We start from the raw sequence: 12,359 nt of genomic DNA, 5'->3' as shown, positions 1-12,359 counted from the left end.
CACCTTCATCCTCATAAAAAGAACACCCTGATCATCTTTGATTTTTCAAATCGTTTTCCTCTTATTGTTGAAATTCGCTTTGGAATGAAAGAACGACATGTTCTTATCCTCTTCTTTCAACCACAACATACGAGACCAATGTGCCCATATGGTCTCTTCTCGACATAATAATTCCTTTAAGCGATTCTCAATATTACATTGGAGCTGAATACAGTCGGAAGTCTGCTACTTCCCTTGCATTATTTTTTTATCTTCGTTATATTTTTTTTGTATCAATGTTTTGTACTTTTTTCATCAATAAGTTATTATATTATCCTTGTATTTTGTAAAATTGACTATTTTATCATTACATTTTGTCAAAATTAATTAATTTGTCCCTTTATTAATTAGAAAAGTATAAAAAAATAATAGAAAGATATAAAAGTATAACACAAGTAAAAGATAGGAACAAAATTATGTATTTTAAAAAATGTATAATAATATAGGAGCAAAGTTAAATATTTTGATAAAATACAAAGATAAAATAGCATTTTTTTTTTTTTTCAATTAAAGAATACAAGTATATCAGTACTTCCCAATGGGAATCAAAACAATTTACAACAATTCTCTCATCATAATAATAATGATGATTTTCAAGACATAGAAACAGCTGGTCATCCCGCTGAGGTATACTATAATATTAACAAGTCCTTAAATTATACTTAACACTTAAATACTTTTATATTTAAAAAATAGCTATAACATTCCTAATCGAGTTTTTATATTTAACAAGTGAGTTCTTTAGTTTCCCATTAGTTATGCACATTTTTTTAGGAAAATGTACTGACTTTTTGGATGAAAATAACTAATTTTTTGGAAGGCTTGATAATGAAAAAAATACTAAGAATGTCGTCATTATTTTTCAAATATAGAGGAATTTAAATATTAATATAGACATAATTTAGGGATATATTTTATCCTCCTGCAAATCGACAGTAATTCTCCGAAAAAAAGTTTTCAATAATGGTATTTTCAAGACATTGATATAGCAACCAGCGGTTTCAATGCAATTAAAATGAAGAAAAGCCAAAACGCCGATTATAATTAGAAAAAGGAGCACTGAAATAGGCAATTTCAATGCAATTGCACTACAACCATTAAAAAAATATAATAAAAATTAAGAGTTGCACGGCATGTAAGAATCAACAGTCAACAAACCCCGTGATTTCTTCCATGTTTTGGCCTCCGTTTATTTCTATAAAATAACTTAAAAGGAAATTATTTTCCACAATTTTATATTGTTTAGAATGTTTAGAAAAATAAGTTAACGGAAAATATTTTTTTGGTCAAAGAAAAATTAAGTCATTTTTTAAGGAAAACAACTTTCCATTTTTTAGAGAGTAAATATTTTCCGAACATTAATAAATTTTATAAATTCATATTTTTATTTTATTAATCATTATAGTCACTACCACCAGTCACCATCTACCACCGGCTAAACACTGGCCACCACCGACCACTGGCGACTTTCATAATTTACATTTTTTTATATTTTTTTTCATTCTTTTCGTATTTAAGAATAATATTTTTAAATTATAAAATTTCTGTTATTATTAATATTTTTATGGTCTTATAAAATAAAAATTTTAATATTTTTAACTAATTTTTAATATTACAATCAAACAATGAAAAGTAAGTCATTTGAAAAATATTTTTTAACAAATTATTTTACTATAAATTATTTTTCAAAAACAAATGGAGCTTTAATTTCTTTATTTTCTTTTCTTGTTCCTTTTTCCAATAAAAGTATGACTTGCATTTTAATAATAATAATAAAGAACGCAAGAAACCACCAACAAACCTAGCTGTTTTTCGCATGTTCTGCAGCTTTTAACTTTTTCCCATACTTTTTAAGGAAAATGAAATAACTTGAAGCAGGTAAGAGCTAAGAAGTCACTTACACGCCTAGCATTTTCTTTTAAATAAGAAGTGGAGATGTGGGTAGTTGAACAATATTATATAAAATGTGCAAGGGCTAAGAAGTCCCTTGCACACCTAGCATGTTCTTGTAAATCAGAAGTGGAGATATTGGTAGTTGAACAATATTATACAAAATGTGTAAATGAAATATTCTGCTATGATTGTAATTAGGGGCCGCCATTCCACAGTTTTTGGAATATAAGAACTGAAATTAAAATCGTGAGGAACCGAAATTAATTCAAACCGGACCCAGAATCAAGAGTCTACGGTTCGATTTTTATTTTAATTTTTGAGGAACTATAAACCGGTGATTTCGACGGTTCGAACTGGTGGTTTCACCCGGTTCCAATATATTTTTTTTTCAAATATTACCTTTTTTCAAAACAAATAAATTAATTTAAGCTTTTTTTTAATCTTTTCTAAAAATTATTTCATAAATATTTAAATTTTAAACTTTCAACAAAAAAAATATTTCATAATTTTTTATTTTATAATTATGCGATTCGCAGGAAAATCAATCGAAGAACTGCCCAAAATTGTCGATTTTGAAACTGAAACTGTAACCGTTCGATTCCAAAACGCAACTGGAACAGCCAATTTTCGATTCAGTTTCAGTTTTAAATTTTTTAAAATCGAAATCGACGGTTTTGGAATCGTGGCCATCTCAAATTATAATATGAACTTTTAATCTAAATAATTATTATACATTATTTCATTTTTAAACAAAATAAAAAAAAGAAACTTAAAATATGTAAGAAATCGCAAGTAAATTAACTTGTATATGGAAATGGGTAAATCCCACGTTTTATTGATTTGGGATTGAAGATAAAAGTTGAAGATTGAGTGATGACTTGATTTTTTTTTTTATTTTTTTTGGGCATCTATTAGGATTTTAAAATGTGCATTTATAAATTAGAGACTAAAGGATTAAGTCTAGAGATTGGCTTGAACTTTATTCTGAGAGCACTTCATTATATAAAAATAGAATTATATACATAAGTAGCATTGCAAGTAGTTTGTATGGTAAAGTGTAATTAAAATTATCCACTTGTATTTATTTTAATCTAAACAAAACTTATGTTTTAATATTATATAGATAAAAAAAATAATATACGACGAGTATAGTTAACGTGGAATGCACGCCATAAAAAAATTTGGTTTGATTTTAAAAACATCAATTTATATTTATTTTTTATGTATATAAATAAATAAAACAAACAAACTTTGCACTCGTGCTGTTAGGTATGTGTGCAATGGACTTTAAAAATGAGAAAGATTCTTCCCTGACTGTCTCCACTAATATGATTACCTCTTTCTTTTTCTTTTTCATTTCTCTTTCAGTTTTTCTCTAATTTTTAAAATATTAATATAATAATATTATTTACTATTTAGATAGAAAACTACATATATTTTTAATCCTAACTTCCACCTATAGTTTATTTCCGTTGCCAGCTATTGTATCATATTACAAACATGCCAAAAATTGATGTAATAATATGAATCAGCATGTTATTTATCATGTCTAAAATGTATATGAATTAGCTAATGAAATTAAATTATGATGTTTTTGTTGTGATGTGGGGTTTGTGTATGTTTATTTGCATTCAAAACCTCAAAAATATATATATAGACATAATAGGTAACCACGTTTTACTCATCAAATTGGTTATATCAAAAAGACTCGAAGTCGATATCTCTTAAAGATCAATTGATTTATATTAGATTGTATCAATCCACATATACTTATAACATATTTATTTATTTCAAGTTATGATATATTATAATTATGGCATATTTATACTTTAAATTCATTTTTTGAGAACTCAAATTCGTTCTATGCATTAAATTATCATTTAGAAATAATATTTGAACCTAAAAAGAAAATAAAGTTAGACAAAAGGTCCAAGACAAGAGATAAGGAAAGAAAAGTTGAGAGTGGTAATACATATCTTGAACTCACTTATGGACTAAACCATTGAAATTGAAGATTTTTATTAAAATGAGAATATTTCTGATCATACACTTAGAAAAAAAAAAAAAAGATAAAGTTGAAATTTTTTTAAAAGATTTTTAATTTTCGTTTGTTTGGTCCATAAATAAGATCATGAATCTAGTTTAAACAAATTTTTTCTATTTTGAATAAATATAATCGGCTAAATCATTAGAAATACCCAAACTTTGGAAAATATCTTGAATGATGTTTCTTTTATCTAGCCAATGTCTTTTTTTTTTTTTTTTTTTTGAAAAAGTTTATTGGGAGTTATTTTCTAATATCAGAATTTCAATTTGCAAACTTTAATAAGGGAACATTCGGGTAAATTTCACCGGTTACACTTCTCCGCAATGTAACATTGGTGTATCTAAAATTTGATTTGTTATACAAAAATATCAAAATTTTTATTACAGTAAAATTATATGTTGCACACCAAAATATTATTTAGTGGTAAATATACATATAATCTGGAAATAGATTCATATTTGAATCTTTCTTTTTCGACACTAAAAAAAATAAATCTAGAGTTGAATCTGTTTAAAAAAAAAAAAAGAAAAAAAAAAGACTGTTAGTTTTTTGATAGAAATAGGACGTTATGAGAATGTTTTCGAAGCATTGAAAACGTAAAAGTAGTCATGTCAGCCAGTCTTTGACTAACTCTCTCCCTCCCTGCCCTAAGTTGTTCATTATACAAAATAAGAAAAACAATATTAAATATGGATAAAAAAAAATTAAGAATCGATGCTAATATGCTATTGTTGAATTTCATGACTAAAGAAAATTATACAAAATAAAAATATCACCGGCATTCCATCATCCTCGTGTAATTTCAAGGATTTTTCTTTAATTATGGATATGTATTAATCTATTTCCAATAATGACTCAACGACTTCTCCTAATAAATAATATATACTCCCTCTGTCTTTTTTTTTTTTTTTACTTGTTTTTTTTTTTCTGGATGTTTTAAAATATTTGCAAGATTTCTAAATTTAAACATGTAAACAATTATTTTTCTATAATAATCTTTATAATTGTTCATTGAATGGATGGTTTTTAGTATCTTAATGAGTTATTATGGGTAAAGAATGGTAATATAACTTTTGTTGACTAAATTCTTAATATACATATTTTGTCAAACCATGCAAATAAAATGGGACGGAAGGAGTAATAGAAAAAAGACAATGACAAAATAAGCCAATTTTTACAAAGAAGGGAACTTCAATACATAACCCTACAAACAAAAGAAACATATAATAATTTCTAAAAGAATAAAAAAAAAAAGGAACACAATAATTAACAAACTGAAAAATACAAGAGAAGAAAACCAATTCAAAAGTTAGACTTCTGTCATCATAGTAATTGAGTTTACATTTGATATATACACACAAAAAATATTTAACATCAAATTGAATTTCCTTCTCAAGTTGAAGGTAATTTGAATTGATTTTCTTTCCTTTTCACTTTAATGTCTTAGGGCCTCATTTGGTTCAACAGTTCATACCAGCTGATAACTGATAGTTGATGGCTGATGATTGAGATCAATTAACTGATCATTGTTAGTGTTTGGTAAAATTTTAATAGCGGTTACTGTTAAAATATAAAATGAATATTATTGGCATAATTATTTTTATATATTATGATGTGTAATGTATATATATCTTTTCAATTTAAGGTGAATATATTAATTTTTATTTTAATGTATTACATAAATAAAAAAATTAAAATTTTAAAATAATATTTAAGAAATTTTTTTAATAATTATTAACAAAATTATCGTAAAAACATTAATTTGGAAAAAAATAATTTTATTAATAATTATTTTTTATGAGATTAATGAAGTTCATGATAATATAAATATGAATTTGCCACTGGTTATTATGAAAAAGCTCCTAAAAGTAGTTAAGTAATTTATTGAAATAGCAGCTGATTGAGACTTTTATCACTTATTAGTTGCTAATTAAAAAACTTACCAAATAGTTACAACCTAGCTATTGGTATAAAATAACTGTCAACTGCATGAATTAGCTAAACCAAAGGCATCTTTATTTTACTCTTTCAGACTTAACTTTGCACTTTTATTAACTTCGATTTTTATCATTGGTTTTCTTTCATCGTCCTTTTTCTTTTATTATATATTCTTTTGTTTTTATACCTTAAACCTCTATTATGACAACAAATTAAAAAAAAAAAAGGTTTGTGATTCAGAAAATATGTTTCTTTTAAGGATAGAAAAGTATGTTTCAAAAGCTTTTATATATAATTTATGTTTAGTCTATCGTCTAACGAAGTTGTCCTACACTCTCTCACGTGCATGCAAAATTAGAAGTGATTTGGCTAACACATTACTTTCTGACATGTTATATGAATTTTTTATGTAGTTCATTATTTTTTAGGAGAACTATTATTTCATTCCTCACGTGCAGAAAATATGTTTTTTTTAAGGATAGAAAAGTATGTTTCAAAAGGTGTTATATATAATTTATGTTAAGTCTATCGTCTATCGAAGTTGTCCTGTACTCTCTCACGTGCATGCAAAATTAGAAGTGATTTGGCTAACACATTGCTTTCTGACATGTTATATGAATTTTTTATGTAGTTCATTATTTTTTATGAGAATTATTATTTCATTCCTCGAGTTTGGTCAAATACACTACTCGGTTCTCGTTTTTCTTTAAATACATGATTATGTCCTTAACTTTTATTATCATCCAATACTTTAGTCCTTCATCTATTTTAAGAGGATTTACCATTAGTTTGTATTAAAAAGTTAAAAATGCCATTTATTTCATCTAAGAAAAAAGAAAAAAAAACACAATACAGACAAAGCTGCGTAAAAATAAATCCAGAAAATTTAAAATTTTTAAGAACACAAAAAGCCATAATTTTGAGAAGAAATTTTATGGACGAAGCTATTATAATGTCTTAAAATTTGTTTAGCTATAACTTTTGATAGTATCATATGGTAATGAAAATACAGAGAATCAGTTCAAAAAAAAATATATATATATATAGAGAGAGAAATAGGAGGAATGCAAGATAGATACAAATAAGAATTAGAATTATAGAATGCTTTCTAAATCAAATTACATATTTCTTATTCTTGTTTGTTTTCTTTCTTCAAATCTAAACTAAACAAATAATTATTTTGCAAATGAAGCGAACAAAATTGTTCTCTCTTTATGGGTGACAAGATGAAGCAAAGAAGATTCAAAAAATAAAATGAGTTTTTATCGGAATAAAAAGCAAATTGGAAATGACCCACAGATTTCAAAACTTCTCAACTCCAACAACTACCCATTAAAACGATAAATTGGTTCCACCGTACTTGAATAACCCAAATTTGAGATCTAGATCCTCGAGACTCTCTATCCAACATTGAGTGGAGATGTCAGTAGCGGATCTAAGCAAAGCCTTCATTGTTTGGGTTGGGTATTGTTATGAATCAGAGCAAGATTGGTAATGTTTTGCTCATGTATAAAAAAATTAAGTAGAACACTAAATTTTCAATCTCAAATGAGAATTTGTTTAGGTAACTTTTTTCTTTCAACTGCTCATTTAATTTCACCTCTGATATAACTTCACTCTAATATCTTATTTTGATAAGATCATTAGGTGAGATGAAGAAAACGAAGGTTGAGAAAGATAAAAAGCAAAAGACGGTTGAGAAAAGGTTTTTAGTCATAAAAAATTCTCCCTGCTTTGATTGTATTCTAATGCTTTGACTCACAGTAAAATAGTAAAAGAAAAAGCAGAAGGACTAAAGTATTGGATGGAAGCAAAAATTAGGGATATATTCATATGTATTTTGAAAAAATAAATGAGGACCAAGTAATGTATTTGACCAAAGTTGAGGGACAAAATAATAATTCTCCTTTTTTTTTTTTTTTTTTTTGGTACTGTCATGGAAATATTAAAAAACAAATAGAATTTTCAGTAATGATTTCTAACTCCACATAAAGCATGGGTTTACACCTAGTTAAGTTTGATGGGAGAATCCACCACATATCCATACTTTGGAGATTCTCCGTACCATTATCACCCATACATTTTACTTGGGCAGGTCTTCCATTTCCGCGTCACTATTCCACTCTTCACAATTTTTATTATTATTATTATTATTATTTTATTTCCTTTTTCTTTTCTTTCTTTTTTTTTTTTTTTTTTGGTAAGAGATATCCTACTTTAAGATTAGGTTTGTCATTTAATATTTTCCCTTCACAACACATATATTCTCTAGCATCTACCTTTCCATGTATGCATCTAGTAGTTCACCAGGCAGATCAGCAAATTGATACGCTCGTCTGGCTGCATGTGCAAGTTAGATTAATTAACATCTAGTACATAAATTTAAAATACCAATTATTTAATTTAGCGGAAATAGATGTTTAACTATTTTGAAAGTTGAAATCAATATTCATTTCATCTTGAATTAGAATAGTTTCAGCATAAATAAAACTCAAAATGCAAAATTAATATTGTAGAAATACAAACTAGATTTTCCTCTCTCTTTTTCTTTTCACGAGGGTGGCTTTCAATTCGAAAAGTTAATATTACAGTTATTTATGAAGAGTGGATATCGTTATTTATAGAGAATTCTATGGATATTCCCACGATAAATATTTATAAAATTATATCTACACATTTAGTGTATGAGTCACCTATACGTTAAAAGTAGGCAAATTTTATCTTAATAATAAAATCCAATATTTGCATTTCAAGTTGCAATTCACAATGACATCTCCTCTTATAGAAACACTAGTTGTGATCTTGGCATGGTTATATATATATATATATATATATATATATAATCCCGAATAAAAGAAAAATTTTCAAAAACCTTACCTGATATTCTCTCCTTTGAGTATTTTCATTTTTCATTTTTATAAATTTTGTAAATTTTTAATTAATTTTTAAATATTTATTTTCCTATATCCAATCTAATATATGCCTATACCTAAAATTTTAAATATTTAATTCTTTAAAATTTTGAATGTTGAAATTGAAACTTTTAAAACCTTTGAATTTTTTTTGAATTTTGAAATTGAAACTTTTAATACCTTTGAATTTTTTTTCTTGTATATATACCTATATCTATCTATATATACATTCATATTAATCAATTCCAGTTATTTTCTTTCACAGTAATTTTCTTTTTTTTTTTTTTTTCAATTCTCTGAGTTTTGATTGTGTTTTTTTTTATTTATTTTATTTTCTTCTTCGATTAAGATAATGTTAACTCTTTGGTATATTTTTTTTCTTTTTTATGATCTTCTTTTCTTGTACATCCCGTAATTTCTCTTATCTTTAATCTTTATTATTTAATAATATTTTCTTTGTTATCCATCATATATGTAGTATGTTTGTAGTTGCAGGTACGAGAAATATTGTGTTTATAGAGAAGAACATAAGAAAAAGCTAAATATAAATACATATATGTATTTTTTTAGCAAATTGTATAAAACTGAAAATTTTTTTATTTATTGCTTCATATATATATATATATATATATATATATATATATATATATATATATATATATATATATATATATATATATATATATAAATTCATGTTATTATTATTATAATAATATATGTTTTTATTGGTATATTGCATACATTCAAGTATTTGATATGATTTGAGTTTTTGAGTTTTGAAAGAGTTTCACTAAAACTGAATTAATAAATTGGGGAAAGAAATATAAATATATTATTTATTTATTTATTATTATTCTTATTCTTATTCTTGTTATTATTATTTTGCCATTTAGATCAAAGAGAAATCTCCTTACTGTTGCAGTTATATTTATATATATATATATATATATATATTAAATTCAATAAATAAATTTTAAAAATAATAAAATTATTTGATAAATTAAAAATAAATACATTTAATAAATAAAAAATAAATTGAAATACCTCATCATTTATAGTTAAAATAATATTCTTGTCATTTAAATTTTAATTTTGTTATCTAAATATTAAAAAATTATATCTAAAGAATCATATTTTAAAAATTAATATTCATTAACAATAATTATCTATATCTATAATTTAAGTTTGAATTTTTATTTTTTTATTAGATCACTTGAAATAATTTTTAATTTGAAAAATTATTATTTTATTAAAATAATTAACTATATTTGTATTTGAATATTTGATTTTTTTAGTTTTAGATTGAATGCTTAATTTTTTTGTATCCATTTATTTATAATAGTTATATATTTATTATTATCATCTTTATTCATGAATTTTTTTTTGTATGTTTTTCAAATTTATAATTCTACAAAAATAATTTAACTAATATTTACTGTCTAGGACTTTTATATTTTATGCATTTACCCTATTTTAATTTATATATATTATATTTTTTTATTTACTTCTTCATTTATCTGAAGTTGTAAGATTTTTTTTGAAATATTTATTTTTATATATACAATAAAAAAAATAACTTCTAATACAATCTACAATAATAAAGTAAAAAAGCAAGCTAGCAACGCTTGCTTCCACCTAGTTTAAATATAATTTTGGTTGCAGAGTGTTTGAAGAGAATTATTATATTAAACAAGAGTAAGGGAAGGAGAAAATTGATAATTGTCTCATAATTTTTTCTCTTTTGGTATATCTATATAGGGAGAAATAAGAAACCATTTAAAGATTATCATAGATGGAGTAGTGAAAAAAATCTCTCCGCTATCTTCCTTGAGATACTCGAGGGTTAAGGGATATCTTAGAGATTCAACATTTTAAATATTTTAATTAAATATATTTTGGTATTATCAAGAGCCCTCCAAAGATGTTGGTCATTTATATCCAACACATATTATAGCTTAGTAAAATATTTTAAGTGAGTTACTTAAATTTGAGTGGATGGATTACTTAAGTCCGAATAAATGGACTGTTTAAGTCTAAACTTCAAGGATTCCTTAAGTCTATTTAAATGTTGAGCTCCTTAAGTTTGTCACGGACTACTTAAATTTGTTTAAATGGTGAGTTGCTTAAACTCGAATAGGTGGATTACTTAAGTCCGAACTTCAATGGCTGCTTAAATTGCTTCATTTAATTATATTAGATTTGGTTTTAATATGACTATAAGTATTTTTGCAAAAAAGTTCAGGAAGAACTAAGATAATCCAATAACACCAAATTTGCATAAAAGCCAACTATTAAAAATAGCAAAGAAATTAACCAATAGAATTACCTTTTGTTATCAAATGCAGAGAAACTAAATAAATATCTTTTTTTCAACAATATCATTTTAAATAAGTTAAATTGTATGACACACTTCTACTCATTCTTAAAAAAGGAGATAAAAAGCTCATTATAAAAATAATAATAATAACAATTTTTTATCAGCAAATTAATTTATTTTATTAATATAAATCAAAAAAAAAAATAATAGAGAACTATCAAACTTCCCTATACACTCAAATCTAACTCGAAAATATTAAGTTAAAAAGATATGAAAAATAAAACAATCAAAATAGAATAAACAAGGACTACCTTGAGTTAGAAAAAGAGAGTTAGTACATAAACAAAAAGAAATCCGAATCAAAACTAAATCCAATCTAAGAAAACATATTCCGCCTCAACTCCTTTTTTTTGCAAGAGAATCAACAAAATAATCCTTATTTCTCCTAATATGGTAGAAAATAATAATAATAATAATAATAATAATAATAATAATATAAAATGTAACAGTAGCTGCAATTTTTCTTTTCCAATTTACTATAAATGACCATCATCTAAGAAATGGAGTAGAAGTATTAAAATAACAATAATAATAAAAAAAGTAAGTAAAAGAAAATTTAGAATCTAAACCAATAATAAGAATTGGTGTTTTCGTGTAAGTTCAGTTATAAATTCAGTTCATAACAAAAAATAAATGTCAATAATAGATTAGAAGTAGAACCCTCGTTCAATAACCATACAACTAAAAAAGCTACGAACAGGGCATCTCCGAGTACCAGTGTTCCTATTGACATGAAGGGATATTGCTGAACTCCAATCCTTCCTCCATCATGATGAGGTGAAGTGTATTCTATCTATTCCTTTGAGTTCTTTGGAGATTGAAGATTCTTTTATTTGGCACTATTCTAGGTCTAGATTGTATACGATGAAATCGACTTATTATATTCCTTTTTCTATCTCAAATTTTGTTGCTTGTAATTCTTTTGGTGATTGAAATTTACCACGGAAGCTCCCAGTTCCTTTTAAAATTAAAAATTTTTTATGTCGAGCTAATCATAACTTTATTTCCACTGAGCTAAATTTAAAGATGAGGGGTGTTGATCTTGAATGTAATTGCCTTTTATGTGGAGATGATGGAGATTTAATGCATGTTGTCTTTAGGTGTCCAAATTCTCTTATCAATTATCCATGCATATTAATCTCTCTTTTTTGAC

This window comes from Jatropha curcas, chromosome 9 (assembly GCF_041381405.1).
Source record: "Jatropha curcas cultivar XTBG-Jc1 chromosome 9, XTBG_Jcur_1.0, whole genome shotgun sequence".
NCBI classification, from domain to species: Eukaryota; Viridiplantae; Streptophyta; class Magnoliopsida; order Malpighiales; family Euphorbiaceae; genus Jatropha; species Jatropha curcas.
Note: the sequence above shows the minus strand (reverse complement) of the source record.